Genomic DNA, 19923 nt, shown 5'->3' on the forward strand with positions numbered 1-19923 from the left:
GCCTAGGTTTATTTTTGTTTACTTATTTATTTATTTTAATATTTATTTGTACAGGGAAACCCTGTGGGAAGGCCAATAGGATGTAATAAAAAAGTGATTCCTCTAAAAACTATTCTAAAACATATTGATTTTTTAATAATGAATGTTTTTTTGCTTTATAATTTTGAGTTGCACATATATGAGTCCTCCTAATCTCCACAATGCTGGCTATAAAAGAAAGTAGACTTTTTATGAAATTCTTGAAGACATAAGGTGCCACAGTTTCAGGAATCCCCTCAGAAAAACTCTGACCCCCAACCTGCAAACATGGCTCACACCTTTCCTTCTGTGGCTTGGGGTTTCTTCCTTTCACTCTAGTGTAAGCCTCTGATCTTTTAAACTTTTCCACAAAATCTTGCATACTAAAAAATTAGGTGCTGCTGGGCATTATGTGGGATACTGGGCCAGCTTTAGCAGCTGGAGTCCACTAGCTACTATGGTTGACATTGTCTTTTCTTTCCATATTCACCTCTTTTCACAGAATTGGGAACAAACAGAAGCAACAAGGCAGATGTTACCAGCTGTTAGCAGCCTATGGGCTCCAGGCACTTCCTTTGCTGTAGTTCAGTCTTGGGTTTAGATAATGGAGGCAACAAGACAAAGAAGAGCTTGGCTACGTGAGCAATTAATTTTTGTTTTATTGAGAAGAATTTAAGAAGGTATTGATTTCCATAAAATCCACGGTGTTAACTTAAGGCATGAAGTGAAATCTCATGCGATATTCTGTCCGGATGGTGTAAGTCCATTAATAAAATTTGTGACTTCTACCTTCTAGAATGAACAGCAGTATTTAGCTATCTAAAATCTCCCTTATATTCAAGGAAGTCTCAATTATCAGAGTGCTGAGATGTCATTTAACACTCTTACTGATTTTCATCAGGAAGAAGAGGAGGCAGCTTTCCATGCAAAAGTTTAAATACTAAAAAAAAAAAACCAACATTGTGGTGGATGTGCTCAAGTTTTATAATGCAATAGCTCCCTTCCAAATTACTTGGCAAGCAGCCTTTTGATCGTTAGAAGCTAATGTTGGGCATCCAGAGTGGCTCCATCCTGCCTTTTATCCACCCAGCCATACTTAGAGACTGATCTGATGCTTCTGCAAATTAAAGATGCCTCAGGGCATGCAAATTAACAATTTCAGGAGAGCTTCCCTGTGGGATCTGCCCAAGATCCCCAGGTCCCAGTTGTGCTCCAGCTCTGCATCTGATGAACATAAAACTTCTTCCATGACAATCTCTGCCAAAATTCCCCAAACTGTCCTTTCTGTGGCATATAAGCATTATATGTATATATTCATCTCTCTACTGGAATATCCTGTAAAACCTGTGACTTGGTAGCTTGGGCTAGAAAATTAGTCATATGTTGATTTACTTGAATTTTCTAAAGTGTTTCTTCTTGCCATTTTTTAAAATATTGTTAATAGTCAGTAGTCATTAACAATTGTTAATTGTTAATAGTGAACACAGTAGTAAGAACTCTGAACTTCACAGTACGTTTTAGCCAGATACTGTTACACGGAAAGAAAAAAGCAAAAGCTCTGAAATTACTATATGCTGACAGGCAGAAAGAACCAAGGTGAAGGTATCAAAAGTGTCCCTTTCCCAAAGGATTTCTTTTTCTAACTGGATCTGGAAGAACAGCTTCTTGGTTTGATGGCTAGATACAGGAAGTTTGACAAACCTGTTTTGATTGATTTCAAAACCAAAAGCAAGTATTTTGATGGGGGAAAAGGAGAGGATAGCATGGAGACTTCCTAGATTTTGGGAAAAAACTAAGAATAATTATACATTTGTGTCAGACCTAGGAAGAATAGTTTTCAAGGCCAGATTGCATGGGGCTTTGAGCAATCTGGTCTAGTGGAAGGTGTCTCTGCTCATGGCAGGGGCTTTGGAACAAAGCGATCTTAAGGTCCTTTCCAACACATTCTGTAATAAGAATGACTTGCTGAAATGCCTTATGATAGGCTCGGGAAATGTAAGGGCCTGATGTATGCAGCAATCCTGCTCTTATGTCTCTTCTGGTACCATGATTCGCTGCAAATTGACTTTCCTAATGATGTGAATCCCTGTGACTTCTCTTTCTCACAGTGCCACATATAATTTTCTTGTTGTCTTCTATAGAAATGTCTGTTTCTCACTCCCCTGTGCATAAAGTCAATCAGGAGCTTTGCTGTGCAAATACCTGACTAATGAAAACCCAATGAAACTTACATGAAACCTGGGCACTGAGAAAAAGATGGAGAAAAGAAAATTTTGTGAAGGACGGAGACGGTCTTTTCATTAGGACAGCAAAGGAAAATAAGACTTCAACCCCGGAAGGGATTGAGTACAGTTGATAAAATCGTAATAACAACTTGTTAGGCAATGAAGTGGTCAAAGGGACTAGTTACCAAGAGAAGTAATTGCTTTCTGTTTATTTAAGCACAGGCTGTGTCTGCTCTGTCTTACAAAGAATAATTGCAAATGGCATCATTTTAACCTCCAGTCTCCTGAGACATCATTGAGAGTAAGGTTGTATGGTGCCTTACCCTTGATAAAAAAACGTGTGTTTTAATTTGGGAGCATTATACCGCAACTGCTGCTCCCCTGAAGGTCACCAAGAAGTGGAGTCAATTCATTCAGCAGGTTGGTTTGTGTTGTCAGGAAAGAAGGAGTGCAGTCCTCAGTTCTGCTTCCAAGATTTACTCAATAAAGCTGAGGCTGTGAGCATGTGACTACTAGCCCGCAGAAAGGCTGTCATAGATGCTGCAGATGAGAGTCAGATGTGGAGATGATGTTTTCCTAAGCAAGTAGATTAATGCTTTATGCATTTTAGTCACTTTAGGAGCATCGGTGACTTAGTCAAGATGATCATGTAGAGTATTTCACTGTATTTAATGAAACTACGATGCCACATTTTTTTCATACTAAATGTAGTGTTAAGTACCTGAGGAAGGGAAAGAATTAAGTCCACTTGTGCAGCACCTCATTCTCCAGTCTTTTGTCTGTGACCAGTAGGGAATGAGCTGCTGCTAATATCTGACAGCTGTGCAGCTGACAAAGGCAGAATCCCCTTCTTTGTGCACAGTGTATCACTCACTTTTAGGAGAAAAGAATTACTACCACACAGTCCATCCCCAAGTGCACATATTAGGTCAAAGCAGCAAATCAAATTGTGATTTATTGCACTGCATGAAGGAAGGAGGAGGGGTGAGAACAGTGTGGGAAGAAGGAAGATATAGAAGAGTTATTTCCTTATGAGATACTGGTTAAAACTAATTTATGTTACTGGGAAAGGAGGGAAGTTGATTGCAGTCTTAAGGCTGGGAGAGTCAAAAGTATTGTTTGGGACAAGTTGGGGAAAGCTGGGTGTTGATCATACTCTAGGATGATATTAATAATGAAACATTTTCACGTAAGAATATTATGTCTTCCTCGTGCTCTCTAGATTTCAGTTCAGCATCTTCTATTCTAGTCTGTGCTCTGCTTCTGTAACTTGTAGCTTCTACTGGGGTACAGCCCCTTCCTTGCCTTTTGTAACATCTTCAGGTACTGCTTTGATGAAAAAGGTGCACATTGGAAGCCCTTGCTTGTTTCTGACTTACTTCCCTGCTTACTGATTCATGTATTCTCCAGGCTATAGCTGGGTCTTCCCAGTTTCTCAGGCATAGAAGTTTCCATGGTAACCTTGTGAGTGAAGGTAAAACCATAGTGAAAATCAGCATTAAGCCAAAAACCACTGATGTGCAGAAAAACTGCTCAGGACTAGGTTACTAAACATTCTGGCATTACAAATGCAGATCTCACCTGGAGCATTCATGGCTTTCTGAGCAGCCATTTTCCCTTTTCTCTCTTTTCCTCGATCTGCTTCTTTGTCCCACTATATGTAATGTAGCTTCCCAAATACACTATTAGGACACTGCTTGCGAGTGTCCTGAGGCCGCACTGCCATACCAGCACCACCATCCCTGGAGGATTTACTGCTGTGGCAGCTGCTGGAGCAGAGATAGGGGGAGATAAGCCCCTCCTCAGCTGGTACCACAACCCCTGCAGAACTACATCTTGTCAGTTCATCCCAAGTCCAACTCTTGCTTCACTTTGAAAGTGATGTTGCAGTACAACAGCTGCAGGTTTTGTTCCTCCTCTCTCTTAGCTGTAGGTAGAAGGACCATCTTCTTGCAGCAGTGTGCAGCAGGAGTCCAAGCCAGAGAGGAAGGAGCCAGTGGGTGGTGGTCTTTTTTCCCAGGTGTATGTACTCCTGCCAAACAACTTTATCATCCACTCTTGGCAGATAGCCATGAGTGTTGAAAATTTTCTTATAAAATCAGAGAATACTTTGAGTTGGAAGGGACCTTTAAAGGTCTCTGTCCAACCCCCACGCCACGAGGGGGAACACCTTCCACTAGACCAGATTGCACATAGTCCCTTCCAGCATGACCTTGAATGTTTCTAGGGCACCCACAGTTTCTCTGAGCAATCTATGCTGGAGTTTCACCACCCATGACATAAAAAATTTCTTCCCTATGTCTAGTCTAAATCTGCCTTCATTTAGTTTGAAACCATTGGCTCATGCCCTATCACTACAGGCCCTACTAAAAGGTCTGTACCTATCTTTGTCACAAACCCCCTTTAAGTACTGAAAGACTACAGGAAGGTCTCCTGGGAGACTTCTCCAGGTTGAACCACTCCAGTTCTCTCTTCACTCCACAGCTCTGCCAGGGCTTGAGGGGAAAGAGCATGTGGAATTGAAGATATATTTCCTTGTGCTTCTGCTCCCAAGAATCACTGTAGGCCAAGTGCACACCCTGCCCAACATTGGAGGAGTTTCCTAGTCAAATTTCTGTTACTCAAAAAGGTCTTTTGAAAAAGGCACTGGGCATCCAAAAGGATGGTAGAATTTATAAAAGACAAAACCAGTGCAGACTTGGACTTGTGTCCAGGTAAGACATACTTGTAGCTGCCTCCCAGGTAAAATTGACACAGAGACACCACCAACAGCAGAGAGATGATAAATTGATAATTATCTGCCCTAGTCACAGTGCCAAGCAAACTCGCTTGTTCAGCCACTCACAGGAATGCTAGTTGGGAAGGGAGCTACTGTCTCTTTCCAAAATATATTTTTCAGCTCTTTGGATACCAGATGTTTTACTTAAAGCCCAATGTGTCCTTATGGCAGTGACTGCAGCTTAACAGAGACAGCAGGGTTGTTCCTGACTCTGGCTTCCTACTGCTTGTCTATGACTGGTGTAACCATGTTCAATCAGAGGAAGAGGAACCATGTTCAAACCTGCTCTGAAATTTATTCTCTCATGTAAATCAGAGTATTTCCTAGTAACAAGGCAAAGATTTTTATTCTTCGTCTGACTTTTGGAAGTTGTTCAGCTGCAGTGTTTTCTTATTTTTAAAGATTTGTATCTGTTTGCTAACTCTCCTGCATGATCTGCTTAAACTCACAAATCTAGAGTAATCTTAAGAAAAAAGACGTTACTTTGAGAATTTTTGGAACTCTAGGTAACACATGGAAACATGCAACTCAGATTTATTTTCAGTTCTTAGTTCTATGTGTTGTGTGCTATGCCAAAGGCAAGAGCAAACCCAGTTGTGGAGCAAGCTGGGATGCCCCTGGAATGCTCCCTTCCCTGCCCCTGCAGAGAGGGGTGCTAGCTGCCAGCAGACATCCCTAGGCACACCTAGTTTTTGGAGATCTCCTTTTTTTTTGTGGAAGCAAGTTACTAAGCTAAAGAAGGACAGTTTTCCTACTCTGGAATGTACTGCTAGGAATCTAGCCCTCACCAAACTGTGAAAGGAGTAATTTGGCCTGATTTCCTAATACAATAGGGTTCCTTCAGGTTCACAAATTTTCTAATCAGCTCCGAAGAGGGATGGAGTGCTAATAACTTTCAGATCTAGTTATAACTGGACCTGCTTCTTGTCAGAAAGAGTGAGGTCAAACAGCTCTGACATTCTGCAATATACAATAAAATATCTGACCACATGAGGGCAAGGCAGTGAGAAAGATTTGCTGTGGTCAGTGAGGGAAAGTCTGGAGCGGAAGCTTTAACAAGAACACACATAAATTGAAATAGAATTATGTACCTGAGGTGTTCTCTGAATGTTTTGTTATTCATTGGTTCTATCCCAGTGATGCACAGTACTTTTGCTCTCTGCATTTGGTATTGCCATACAACCAACACAATGAGGAATCACTAACACACTAAGCTGCAAACTTGTGTCTCCTGGGATCAGCTGCCAGGAAAGAGAACTATCTTTGCAAATACTTCTTATAATAAGGGATGGAAAAATCAGGCCATACCATATTTCGCTCCTCTGATGAGCGACAAGTTTCTTGCTGGCAATACCCTGAGTGGTTGGCCACAAGCTGCATTTATGTAACTCATTTGATCCGTGCTCTTGAGCCGTGTTGATAAAAATGTGCAAAATATTCTGTGATGCAACCTGGAGAGTGCAAAGGAAGGATTTGATTTTAATTATTGTGAGAATAGGTTTATGCAACTGACAGAATGACAGAGACAAAAATACACCAAAAAATCTGACAGAGGCATGCCATTGATGTAGGCATACATCACTGTACTCCTTTGTTGCTGTCTCCAGCACTTTAGGTTGCATTGAGACAGATATGTAACACAGACATTCCTAGGAGCAGGGTTAAATGACCACTGCATTTTCAGTTTAGTTTTAATTGATGTTTGCAAAAAGCAGGCATAAGAAAACATCATTCTGACTACATCATATGTAGCAGCACTGGTACGAATTCACAAGTGTCAAAGCAATGGGGAATTTGCCCATAGACCTGAATTATTCTCCCTGGATGCAGTCAGTGAAGGTCTCTCTTTTCAAATTCAGTGTCTCATAGATGCCCAGTCACCTGAAATAGCATTTTGTCCTCTGTTACTCTATGGCTGCTTGCTAAATTTAGAAAAACAAAGCAGCCTGATAAGAGTTCCACATTCTCAGAATGTTTCTTGGTCTGCTCTGACATTCCCCAGCACTTAACCTCAGGAGTGGAAAATGCTAAGCAGTTTGTCAGTGTTGGCACAAAAACTGCTTTAAAGGATGCTCTGTTGTTTTGTTGGTTTTTTTTCTTCTTTCTGGCCCCTTCTTGTGGAAGTTTGCTGTAATAGACTGTAAATAAATGTGCAGTTAGAGGCTTTACTGAAGCTGCCTGAAGCTTGAAGCACTGTACTAGCAAATAGCTTACCTATTTCCAAATCGGAGATCTTCTAACCTTAGCAGCCAATTAGGAGACCATACACTGCACATGGACCAATTTGCAGGATGCTTTTTCGCTGCTTGAGTTAACATGGCATGCAGGAAACGGCTTGTGAACAAGTTAAGCTGTTCGCTTGGCATTATGTTTTCATCTGTTTCTGGAGCTCTTTGTGATCATTTTACTGCCTGGAAAGATACACAGGCCTGAAAGGGAAACCTCCCTTCGGAACCCCAGCTCTGGCTTCTATAGTTGCTCTGTGCTTTGACAGCTGCAGGGGGACGTTATGTGCCACTGCCACTTCATTTGAAGCCTGACAAAATTTCCCTAATAACTGAGGTGTGGAGCTGAATTCAAGGGTTGTTGGTGTTGCACGCCACAGGAGTGTACATGTGGGGGTTTTGTGGATTTTCAAAGGGTTTTTTAATGATGCTTATGGCTGTGCAAGCAGAACGAAGTGGGGACATCTCCAGGAGTGTGCACTCTAAGAGAGGTACGGGCAGACTGCTATGAACAAGTGAATAGTTCAGTAAACAGAGGAATTAACAGTGCTCTGTTTCCTTGAGTATTTCTCTCCAAGCTGATGGATGTAGACAGATACAATAACACAAGTACTGTTTACAGCTTTGTTAGCAATTAAGACTGTTTATAAAGTTTTCTCACCATCTGGATCTTGTTTTATCATGTTCTCCCTGCAGTCAACATCCTTTTATCATGCCTGTGTGATTTCTCTCTCCTGTACAGCCATCTACTAGTGGCTAATCACCTCCCAAATCCAAACCCCAGCCCCATACCAGCCACTGTGAAGAAAATTAACTCTACCCCAGCCAAAACCAGCACAGGAGGTGTATTCTTTAAATGTAAAATCCCCAACAGATTGGTGTATAGAAACTTCCCCACCTTCCAGAGTGAGGAGCAGAAAGCACTTTGCATTGAAAGCTAGCTGTAACTGCGTTTTCCTCAGGAAGGCAAAATTGGGATAGCCTTCATGAAGCCAGAGAAGCCCATTCGCACCCAGGCACATGAGCAATGAGGCTGAGGAGGAAGCCAGCTGTCCCTGCCATCCTAAAGGACTAGAAAAAGAAAACAGCAGAGAGGCAATAAATGAGCAACCTTTAGTAAAAAAAATGCTGGCGAAAAAAAGCGCTAAATTGTTCAACTATGCAATCTTACACTTACCAGGCTGGTGCCAGAGCAAAGCCCATCTCTAAAAGCTCCTTGTTTTATCCCTGGTTAAAGCTGCTGACAAAAAAGAGCAGTGACCTGAGCAGCACTTTTTTCTCCTAATGTTAAGTGATGACAAATTTGAAACAGGACTTGCTTTGGAAAAGGAGATGAAAACCAAAGTTTTTATAGATTTGAGGTTTTGCATTCCTGTTAGGTGTATGCTATATAAAGCTAGATTAAAAAGAAGACCTAAACAAATATTAATTCCAACCTCCCTCTTGCTACTCGCAGAGGAAGATATGGCATAGATGCTGTCAGCCTACAAGTGACAAGGGAAAAAATGTGTCTACACACTACTAAGACAAAGCTGTGAGAAATGTGTTCTTTACTCATCTATTTTATTTTTAAATTCATATTCTAAACTATCTTGACATTTTTACCCATCTTTATGCACCTTGAAATCCTTTATCATAAAAACACATTATTGCAGAGCAAAAATCAGCTGTTGAACAGAACACAGCCTGCTATGTCGCATAATAAATTACTAGGTAATTAAAAATAGATTCTAATGACATAGTTTGGAGCACATTCTTCACACAGGTGGTAGTGGCTGACATGTGAATAAGGGGTGAGGTGTTCCATACTGCCTTGTTACTACAATCTTATTGGAATGAATGTTTTTTTTTTCTCCTTTTTTGTTGGATCTAGGTATCAGCAGGAAGAATATTTAAATGCACTTACAAGGCTTAAGAATCTGCATCAATATATGAGTATCTTTCTTCTTCATCATGATCTCTCTACAGAGTTTTCATTTCATCTGTCGTTCCAAAATGTCCAACACTAATGTGCTGGCTCCTGTAACCTGTCTAATCCACTGGAAGGCAAAAGGACAAGAAACGGCCTCAAGTTGCATCAAGGGTGTTGTACTATAGATATTAGGAAAAATTTTTTCACTGAAAGTGTGGTCAGGCATTGGAATAGACCACCCAGGAAAGTGATGGAATCGCTCTCTCTGGAAGTGTTCTAAAGGTGTCTGGATGTGGCACCTGGTGACATGGTTTAGTGGTTAATGAGGCAGTGCTGCATTAATGGTGGGGCTCAATGACGCTAAAGGTATTTTCCAACTATTTGATTCTGTGATTCTGTCTACCAGGAAGACGATTCATATTCATTCCTATGGGTCTGAATAATGCTTATCCTGGGAACAGTCCCTCGGATTTTTATTACCATATCTTGATTTTATGCCTGCAACTTCTAGCAAATGCTGGTGAGTTGTTAACACCACATGAAATCACACTGTCAGTGTTTCAGGTGTAAAGCCATGAAAGACCTATAGCAACCTGTCTTGAATGTGCAGCTGCTGACAATTTTGACATTTATGTGGTTTCCTGGCATCTCAAGTTTCAGTGCAGATGGACTGGAGGCATTGATTTCCCTAGACATCATGTCTTGAGGACTTCCAACCTCTGTCTTTCAGACATGCACTGCATCAATTTCATTCTTGCACTGTGGTTTTTCATAAACTGAAACTCGCTTTTAGAGTCTGTTACCTTCTGTGTTTTATTAATGGCTCACAAACTGCTGTCCTGAATCTGGAGTTTATCTTCTACCTGGGTAAAACTGAGGAGAAAACAGACCTAGAAGATCTAAAAACTCTCCAGGGCTTTTTTTAGCAAATGTAGAAGTAGTATGTTTGTACAGAAAATGTGATGCAGAGACACTCCATCACACATGGTTATCTGGTGTAGAGTACAGCTCCAGCTGGTGGAGATGGAGGAGTGTAGGTGACCAGAAATCCCATGCCTGAATGTAGTTAACTGCAGCATGAGAGCTCTTGTTGATGCACTCAGGTCTGCACGTCTTATGTCCACAAATTCACATCTGAGTAACCGAAGCTTGAGGAGTATGTGCTTTCTCTGACCAAACCATGAGGCAACATACTTCTTGGGTAGATTCTTCAAAAGCACCTCCAACAGTCTTTCAGAAGCCAGTGTTGCTGCCTGAGAACTTTGAGAGAAGCCAGTATAGAAGAGATGAGGATATTTGATAGAAAGAAATATGGGATTGTGAGGGGAGTTTTAGGGAATGCAGGGAATACAAATGATGCAAAGAAATTGACATCTTTAAAAAACACATACCATCTCATCAGAGTTCCACATTCAACCACTTCAAACACAAGACTAAAAAGTAACAGTGCATTTGGCCTATGGACCAGATTCTTTATCTTCAATAGTTCAATTTAAGTTGGTTTTAAGTTTAGAGGATTTTAGCTGAATTGTATCAATTTCCATTTCTTGAGAACCTGGCCTACCACATTTGATCACATTGCTCTGTTTTTACAATTTCCTTCATATTTCATGTCTGAGAGTTCTCAGTCTTCAAGGAAGAGAAGGAGTACAAAGTGCCCTTGAACAATATGTCAAACTACGCTGAGTGCTATTTTTTGGAAGTAGGAAGTATAAGATAAAAGGAAAAAGCTACTGTTTTAATGCACTCTGTCCAGTGGCAGAGGCCATAGTGTCCCCCAGCAGATAAATCACAGAATCATAGAAATATGAAATGATTTGGGTTGGAAACGACCTTCTAATTCCAACCCCCTGCCATGGGCAGGGACACTTTCAACTAGACCAGATTGCCACTGATAGAGACGTGAGGACAGGGAGGAGTTGCTGCTGCAGGGTGGGGGAACCTTCTCACACCAACACTTCGTGCACGCCCCAAGTGTTTTGCAGTGTCAATGTAACGGTGGGTTTCTGGTGAGCTGGCACAGCCAGAGCAAGTGGTAGGACTGTGGCATTGTGCAACCTCTTAAGAGTGGTGATACCATCTCAGAACAAAGTCCCAAAGAGGTGGATGACTCCTGTGGAACTCCCAGTTCCCTACTGACCAAAGGCATGGTCAGTAGAGATCAGCCTGATGAGATTTCTTCTCCCCTCTTTTTTTTTCCCTCCCTGCTTCCACCCAGTCACACCATTAAATGATCTAGACAGAAGTAACAACAATGATCACAAGGAGGAGGCAGGCAGGAAATTGCTATGCAAACCAAACAAACCTTCGTCAGCAGTCCATTTTTAATATACTCTGCAGCACATTTAATAATGTAATTCTCCAGTGCAACTGCATGTTTAAGCACACTTGCAAAGAAGAAAAGTCAGTGGCTCATGCAAAATTGCTCTGAAGTATATAATTAATTTTTATACACTGAAAATTCAGCAGGCCTACACTGAGTTATAATGTTGGACTTCTTTATTTAATGCAAATGAGAAACGTTTTTCTCATGCAGATTTTATCTAAGGTGGTACCTCTTGGTTTAGGCAAAATAAACTTCTTACCTTTAGAAACATGTATGGATTTCTAAAATTGCCTACAGAACAGCAAAATAGTTTATTAAGTCTGTGTGAGGTCCCATGAGAAGCCTAAACATGGAAAAAACCTGCAGATTTTAAAATAAATTGCTAATTTAATTGTGAGTGAAATGCAAGTTTCCAGGACTTGAGCTGAGGGCTTTTATATTTTCAGAATCTATCAGGTTTTTGCTTGGAAAGTGAAGAGTTGGGAACTTTTTCTTGACCTTTCATATTTATCCCTGTTCTGTTTTTCAGGCTTCTGTGTCATACCTGATCTTATGAGGAAATACTAGTTATTCTCTCACAAGTTGCTTTGTGCTCTTCATACAGCCTGTGTCAAGTCAAAGATCCACTCTGTATGAGGTGTTATAGTCTGTTTGTCCTCTGAGTTAAGTCACGCAGCTGGCTGTTTATCTGCTTGCTGGTGGGGTGGGTGAGGAGCAGAAAAGCCCTTGACTCTGCATAAGCACAGCTCAGCAGCAATGAAAACATCCTTGTGTTATCAACACTGTTTTCAGCACAAATCTAAACACAGCCCATACCAGCTCCTGAGAAGAAAATTAACCCTGTCCCAGCCAAAGCCAGCACACTGAATTAGCAAAATGTTCAGTTAGCTCAAGTGTCTCTCACCTGTCCTGGGAACACCATGGCTGAGAAGAAGAGGATCCACTTCACTCTTCCCAAAGTAGTCTGTCCTCTGTTGAGCATTCCATGTGCTGAAAAGTCACTCTGCCAGCCCCAGACACCTCTCTCCCTTCTTGCTATGAAGGGAGAGTGAGGTGAACTAGCCCCCTGCCCTGTGCTTCATCTCCATCTCCATGAAATCCCTGGTCTTTCTCTCAAATTGGGGAGGACTCTGTCACTCCCATCAGGTCAAAACTGGTGCTGCATAGTGGGAACTTCGCCAAAACCAAGCAATCGTAGGTGAGGGCTGCAAGCTGCTGCCAAGAAATCAAGTTCACAATTTGCCACTGCTCTCTACTCACTGCTGATGAGGCAGGAGAACTTTGCTCTGGTTATTCTGTGGTGAGTGTAAGCAGCTGTACAAGGCAGTAGTAGCGTCACTCTGCATTCACAAAGCTCAACTTCACTGCAAATAGCCACACTAAAGAAAAATGGGCTGCCTAAATTTTGACTCTTTCGGTGTGGATGTGGAAGAGTGGGAGCATATTTTAATGTCAAAGAAGAATGAAATCTTTTCATGTGAAATTGTTACCTACTGAAAAAGGTAGTGATGGTTAGGGCCCAAGTGACCCAACAGCAGCAATGTCACAGTGTGGTGAGATGTGGCAATGGTACTGAGCAATAATAATGGCCAGTCTCTTCGCGAACGAAGAACCGGGGAAGGTCTTTTACACCTTCCAGCCTGCGCATTGGATTTTTTAGGTGAGACACAGTGTGCGCGGAACTGAGCCCACCCTTTAATCCTGAGGTTCATCTGCCGGGGCCAAGCACGCTTGGACGGTGGCAGCGAGGTCCCCAGGACGTAGATGGATTGCCTTACAGGGCTAACGAGCTCCATCTGCCCGGGGAGGGGCCCCGACCGGGAATCGAACCCGGGTCTCTGCAGTGACAGTGCAGTGTGTTTTCCGCTACACCACCGGGGCCTCCGGTACTGAGCAATAAGGCTTCTGTTGTCAGCGGCCCAGTACCTTAGCAGGAATTAAAAAACTGATAAACAGGAGACAACTTTTCTTCCAAGGCAATCTCCAGTGCAAGATGATCTGCTCGGAGACAATTTAACTAGAAGCTGTGTACTACAGGCACATAAGATATGGCAGTGAACCACAGTTAAGGGAAAACCGTCTTTCTATCCAGAATTATTAATTGACAGAACTCTTTTTAAACAAACACATTTTAAGCAAATATACAATTGCTAGAGGTGAAGTTGCTGTCTGAGTGTTCTCACACCATTCATACCACTGTCAGCAGAACATAGCTGATACTGAAACGTCTGCTAGCATCAACAAAGAGCCTGAGACTTGTCTAAAACCAGGAGCAATCTCACTTTATTCAATGACTTTTGAATTGTATGACAGTGGTATTTTCTGCATATATTTTGCTTCATTCTTCAAAAATGGCAAGAGAAAATGACACTTTTGACTGCAGAGCTCTTCAGTAATCTTGAAAACCACTTTTAGAAGGCAGACAGGCTGAGAAAAGTTGTAATTTGATTATTTTTCTGTAAAGAAGGCTTTGGCTTTCACTTGTGAAGTGCTAACATATAGTGAATGCTGAATTCCTTTTCCTCGGATGCTGCTATAACTATATAGTCAAATGTTCACTTTGCTTTTCTCAAGGGCTGTTAATAGTCAAAGGAGGCAGAAAGACCCAGTTCAAGGTTAGAAATGGAGAGGCTTCTTTGGCAGGCCATACCAGAGTGGAATGCCTATGTGCTGCCAAAACTGATCCAAAACACACCGTTAAAATGTTCAAATTTCATCCTGCAGGATAAAATATACTGTTTACAGACACCCTCCAAAGTCAATGAATGGAGGTGTACTGCTGGTTGGTAGCAGTCTGCCCAAAAACCATCAGGTCAGGGAATGTATCTCTCAGAATTGGAAGAGAGAGGATGGAGACAGCAATGGAAGCAAACACTTCTTCTGCATCACAGAGAAAATGGGTGGCAGAGCTGTGGCCTGGAAGCAAGGCTAAGGGACCAGCGGGCTTCTGCAAAGGGAGAATTGGTGTTTTTCTGTGGCCTTCTGTACAGCAAATTCTGGTGATTCAGGGTTTATAATGGTTCTAGCTATCTGTCCAAAAATGTCCTCGTGAACCATGAATAAAAACGTGGGGTTTTTTTGTTTGTTTGGTTGTTTTTTTTTTTTTTTTTTTTTTTTTTTTTTTTTTTTTTTTTTTTTTTTTTTTTTTTTTTTTTTTTTTTTTTTTTTTTTTTTTTTTTTTTTTTTTTTAAGGACAAATGGATGTCTTGTCCTACTTTGGGCTGCTTTGCAGAATCAGAGTATCATGTCAACAGATTATGTATTGAGCACACAGTTTTGTCTCCTGCTATGTGGTCCTAGCATTCTAGTCACAGAAAGGTGTGCTTGGTGATACTGATGATACAGTCCAGGAAAAGAAACTTATTAAAGATTTTAGTGGCACATGTAAAAATTAGTAGAACAAAACTCCTGCTGCTTGCACAAGAGTAAGTAGGGAGCTTGCTTTTGGCTTGCTCAGGTGAAGGAGAAGTGTTGTTGAGGTGGGAGAATAATAGATGTGGATGGCATAGTTTAACAGCACTAAGTAATTCAGCAATGTTGATTCTGTTCCAGCAGCTTGTTAGTTGAAGGTGTTTGGAAAAATTACCATTCCATCACAACACCTGCCAACATAGATTTACTTAAGCAAAGATCTTTGAAAAAAAATATTTTTTTTGACCTTTTGAAGGTCTTTGCTGGTGGGTTGATTCCTTCCATATTACAAGAGAGCAGGGGAGGAGAAAAGACTCTTCTTATGAGAGCTATTAATTTATGTCCTTTTTTGAAGGACCCTGTTGATAAGTCAAAATTCATGTGCTTAAAGATGAATGCTATGATTAAAAAAAAATCATAAAATTATACTTGATTACAGACTGATGGATGAATGAATTGACTGTAAGAGGAAGAATCAATCAAGTGATGCAGGTTGGAGGGGACCTCTGGAGGTCTGTGGTCCAAATGTCCATTTTGGAGCAGGGCCATCTGATTCTGGTTGCTTGGGGCCTTGGACTGCTGATTTCAAACAGGTGCAAGGCTGAAAACTCTACAAGCTCTTCTGGGCCCCTATGCTGGTGTTTGACCACATTCATGGTGACCAAAGATTTCCTTTCCTCCAGCTGGAATCTGGCTCTGCCTCCTCCATACCTTTCATGGAGGCAGCTGGAGCAAGTTCAATATCACCCAAATGACTACTCAGTTTAACAGGTCTTCTGCATGTTTTGTTAATATGAATATCTTTGCTTCAATGACTGTATATTTTCTCATGGTGAAAGGGGGAAAAGTAACAATTTTCTGAGAACATAGTCTTAAGATTCTGATCTTGTGAAACCATTTTTAAAAAAATCGAAGTTTTAATCTTTAGGTGCTTTTTCTTTTTTTCCTACAGGCTGACAAATTCTGTTAGCTAAAACATAGCCAAAATGTCACACTGCTTGTGAGAAAAGACAATGGGGTAGTATTTGCCAGCTGCTATGTAGGACACCGACTTTTGTACAGCTTGAAATAAAAATGGAATATCAGCCATCTGGGGAGAAATAAAAAAGGAATACTTGATGGTTAGGTGATAGAGAGATTATGAACAAGCTGTCATTTTACTTTATTTCTTTTTTTTTTTAATCCTAGTTTTCTCACTGGACATTTATTATTGTCTCAGTAAAAACTGTTCTTTGCCATTAGTAATGCTTAGTTTTGCCCTTAGCTTTGGTTTTATTCATGGTGACTGAGCACTGAACTACCTTAAGAATGGAGTGCCTGTTCATCTTAGCTGAAACACAGAGCAACCTATGGCTTTCTCTGCAGCAAGGATCCATTGAAAGGATAAGGGGGGGAGTGATTGTTTAAATCTTTTCTTCAGTTTCCCTGACAAACAGGGACATCTGTTTTTAAAAATCACACAAAAAACCCCTACCACTACAATATCTGGGGGAAGATAGTGCTGCAGCTCATAATTTGCTGATTGTCCAGAGAAACTATGGATGCACCATCCCTGGAAGTGTTCAAAGGCAGGTTGATCAGGGCTCTGAGCAACCTGTCATAGTGGAAGGTGTCCCTGCCCATGGCAGAGGGGTTGAAACTAGACAGTCTTTATGATCCCTTCCAAAGTAGGCCATTCTGTGGTTCTATGATTCCAAATGTCACCTGAAGTCAGGGTTTCATTCCCCAAAGTAACACTCTCTGATGGAAATCATTTGTTGAGAGTCAAGCAAATCCTCATCAAACAATTTCAAACATACTTTCATATTCTTATGAAGGACTGATATTGTCATCAAGGTCTGGTAATTGCCATTAGCATGTGAATGCCACAGCTTGAGTGTGACATACACATATTGAATCATTTTAAAATTTCACAGCTCTAAACACACTTGGGTGTTTGGGTTTTATTCATTCCCACAGTTGCATGCTGTGTGTTGCCTCTAGCTTACTCCTTTCTATAATGTAGTTCTACTGGCTATTAAATTCCAGTCATAAATTTAACACTTTTTTTTTCTTTTCTAAATAGTGAACTGTGTGTCCTAATATTTGGACTTGTAACTGTTCTGACAGAATTTCAGATATCTGGTAGCTAATGAATGGGAATAAAGAGAATTTGTTTAACTTGAGAGAGTCAGTAAAAAAACCTCACCTAGATTCTAAGAGAAATGAGTGTTGTCTTTCTGTGAAACTTTGTTTCGTTAGTAGAACTGATGAATAAACTGTCAAAATTTTTTTGTGCCTTACCATGTGGTTTTCAGAATAAGTAATTATTTTAGAGGAGGAATTATACATGTACAGTTCTGGCATTTCAGAAAGTCCAGTGCTGTTTCCTGGACTTCAGTGAAAGTTTCTAAAATGCCTTTGTCTGGGTGATCCTTGCTGATTTTTAGCAGACAGCTTGAAAATGGCAAATTGCAAAAGTTTTCTTTTGTGACTTTATGCAAAGTATCTCTTGGTGTTTTCCTCACTGCCCTGTAGTTTGCAGGGGTTTCCAGGTCCCATGGATACCTCAAGACAAATATTTTTTTATGTCCAAAGTGCATGCCAGGGAGAAGAGGAGCAGAATGTCACTTTACCATGGCAGCTTGTGCAGGCATACAGGCTGACAGGGGAAAGGAGATTGTTGCTGTGGTGAAATTTGAAATTGGATCCAAGTCCAGGTGCATAAAGTGGTATCAAGTTTTTTTCCAATCTTCTTACAAGCCTCCAGAAGGACCTTTGCTGTTTCAGGTTTGGAAAGCCTTTCCACTGGCACAGAGAGACAGAAGAGGAAAACCACGGTTCTTGAAATCCTAACAGCCTCTGACAGTGAATGGAATGAAAAATTGCCGTATATTCAGTGCTGTGCAGAAATCACAGAGTATTTTGGTGTTAGGAAGGACCTTCAAAGGTAATCCAATCCAACCCCCTTGCCATGAGCATTGGCATTATCAACCAGACCAGGTTGCTCAGAGTCCCATACAATCTGACTGGGAATGTTTCCAGGAATGTGGCCATGGGTATCCTACCATGTTTTATCCCACTAATGTCCACTTTAGTTACAGCTTTTAGGAAACAGAGGCTGACCCATTAAGAGTCATCACCCTTTCACCATGTATTGCAGGTAAGGTCTTGCACACAAGGGCGGAAGAGAAGGCTTCATTATAGCTAAAGATGCAATTAATGTCATCACTCCAACTAATCATCTCCAAACCTAGCAAAAGCTACCCCACTTCAATCTAAAAATGGGAGAGCATTTCTAAGTAGTGTAAAATAATGAAGTTCAAAGCTATATGTGTCATCCTTTTGTTCCTGACCTGTCCATGCTACCATGTGCAAAGCAACCTGCATTCAGGGGGACAGTTCCTTTAAAATTTAAACTTTTCTGGATATTCAGTATCTAAGGCAGGTAGACTGTGTATATCCTGGATGCCATATCTCTTGCCTCTTGCTGTTTCTCCAGTGACTCATGAGGTCTCTCTCAGTTTCTATGCATGGATGTATGGCACTGCAGATTTAAATGACATGTCCATCCTCTCCTGACAAATCTTAACAGACTGGTTTTAAAAACAATTTTTTCATCTTAGAGTAACTAGAATCCAGTAAATAAGTGAGAAGAAGAAAAACAATTTTTTTACCACCCTGCCAGAATAAATTAATTTTTGCAGGAGCGTGTGTGTCTGAGCAAACATACGCATTTGTCACCAGCGCATCAGTTCCATACAAACTGCCTGGCACACTGGCAGCCAGCATAAGCTCTGCTTGGGCCAAAACTTTACCTGACCTCCACAGGCATTTCAAAAACATTCCTTGGGACCCATTCTTTTGCACCATTTTGGATGGATGGATCCCTCCAGTTACTGCTGCTTAGCAACTTAAATGCCTCAACATGCCACCAGAGAGAAAACATTTTTTTTCCTTGAAGATGAGTTGTGAGTGGCATAGACGTGCTGTGCCAAGTTCATAAGGAGTGTTTGTCAGACAACAGCATCTCCAGTCACTTTTTATCAATTGCTGAATCACTCATGACGTTTAGAGAATTGAGGAGATATTTTAGCTGCTTTACATCACTTGTGCAAACCTCTCCCTAAAGGGCTGGCTGGTGCAACAGGACTGTAACTCACATTGCAGAGGTCCAGGATGGTCACAGGGCTGGACGAGGCATCTAGGTGGGTTAGCCAAAACAGTGGGTTCAAAGACAGTCAAAGCTGAGTTTTAATAGTGGAGAATATTGTAGTGTAATTCCGCTACTTGCCCTGGTGTAAATTTATCAACAGCATGAGTAGCTGCCCAAGTTTGATTCCTTAGTCAGAATTTGCCAATTTACCAATTCCCAGCACATGCAAGATATACTGGGGGAGTTTTCCTAGGAAATCTTTTTGTTTCTTTGCTTATCAACCTGTTTTTTGGTTTGGTGATGTTGTTTTGTTTTGGGGGGTTTTTTTGGTTTGCTTTTTTGTGGGGAAGGGTTTTTTGGTTTGTGGTGTTTTTTTTTTTTCTTTCCTGCTTGAAACTGCACTAGGAATGGTATTTAAATGAGTAGCATGAGAGTTGAGTTGAGAGTGAAGCACAGGCATGAAGAGTGACAAGAAAAAACAGCATGTTATGCTGTAAGCAGTACCTGGCAATTTTCACCAAGAGAAATATATCATGTGAATGCATTATTCATCTTCAGCCACAAAGGATGCAGAGTGTGTATCAGTAATTTACAGCTTGCAAGGAGGAAGCACAGCTGGCTTCTGTTTTGACACATCAGGCTGCCAAATTTAACAAATTGGCAATCAGGTGTTTTTTATCTAAGATTTTTACACTAAATTAATTAGCAATTACTTTGCACTGTTCTTGCCCTCTGCTGAATTCATAAGAAGTAAGAGGTGTTCTGGATGATTTCATGCTAGAGGAACTTGTGCATTCTTTAAGAGTAGCATATGCATCCTGCTATCATGCAACACATTTCGGACAACATCTACCAGTTAAGTCTACCTATGCAGAACCTGTTTTGATCAGAT

The 19923-nt window shown here is 41.0% G+C and overlaps 1 non-coding gene across 1 annotated transcript; it reads right to left on the bottom strand.

Annotated features, from left to right (window-relative positions):
• Positions 1-13294: 13294 nt before the first annotated feature.
• On the bottom strand, positions 13295-13366 carry TRNAD-GUC. The gene has a single exon. It is a non-coding gene; the product is annotated as a tRNA-Asp (tRNA).
• Positions 13367-19923: the final 6557 nt, after the last annotated feature.

This window comes from Empidonax traillii, unplaced genomic scaffold (assembly GCF_003031625.1).
Source record: "Empidonax traillii isolate 1590-97213 ecotype Southwest subspecies unplaced genomic scaffold, ASM303162v1 scaffold37:size1818073, whole genome shotgun sequence".
Classification (NCBI taxonomy): domain Eukaryota; kingdom Metazoa; phylum Chordata; class Aves; order Passeriformes; family Tyrannidae; genus Empidonax; species Empidonax traillii.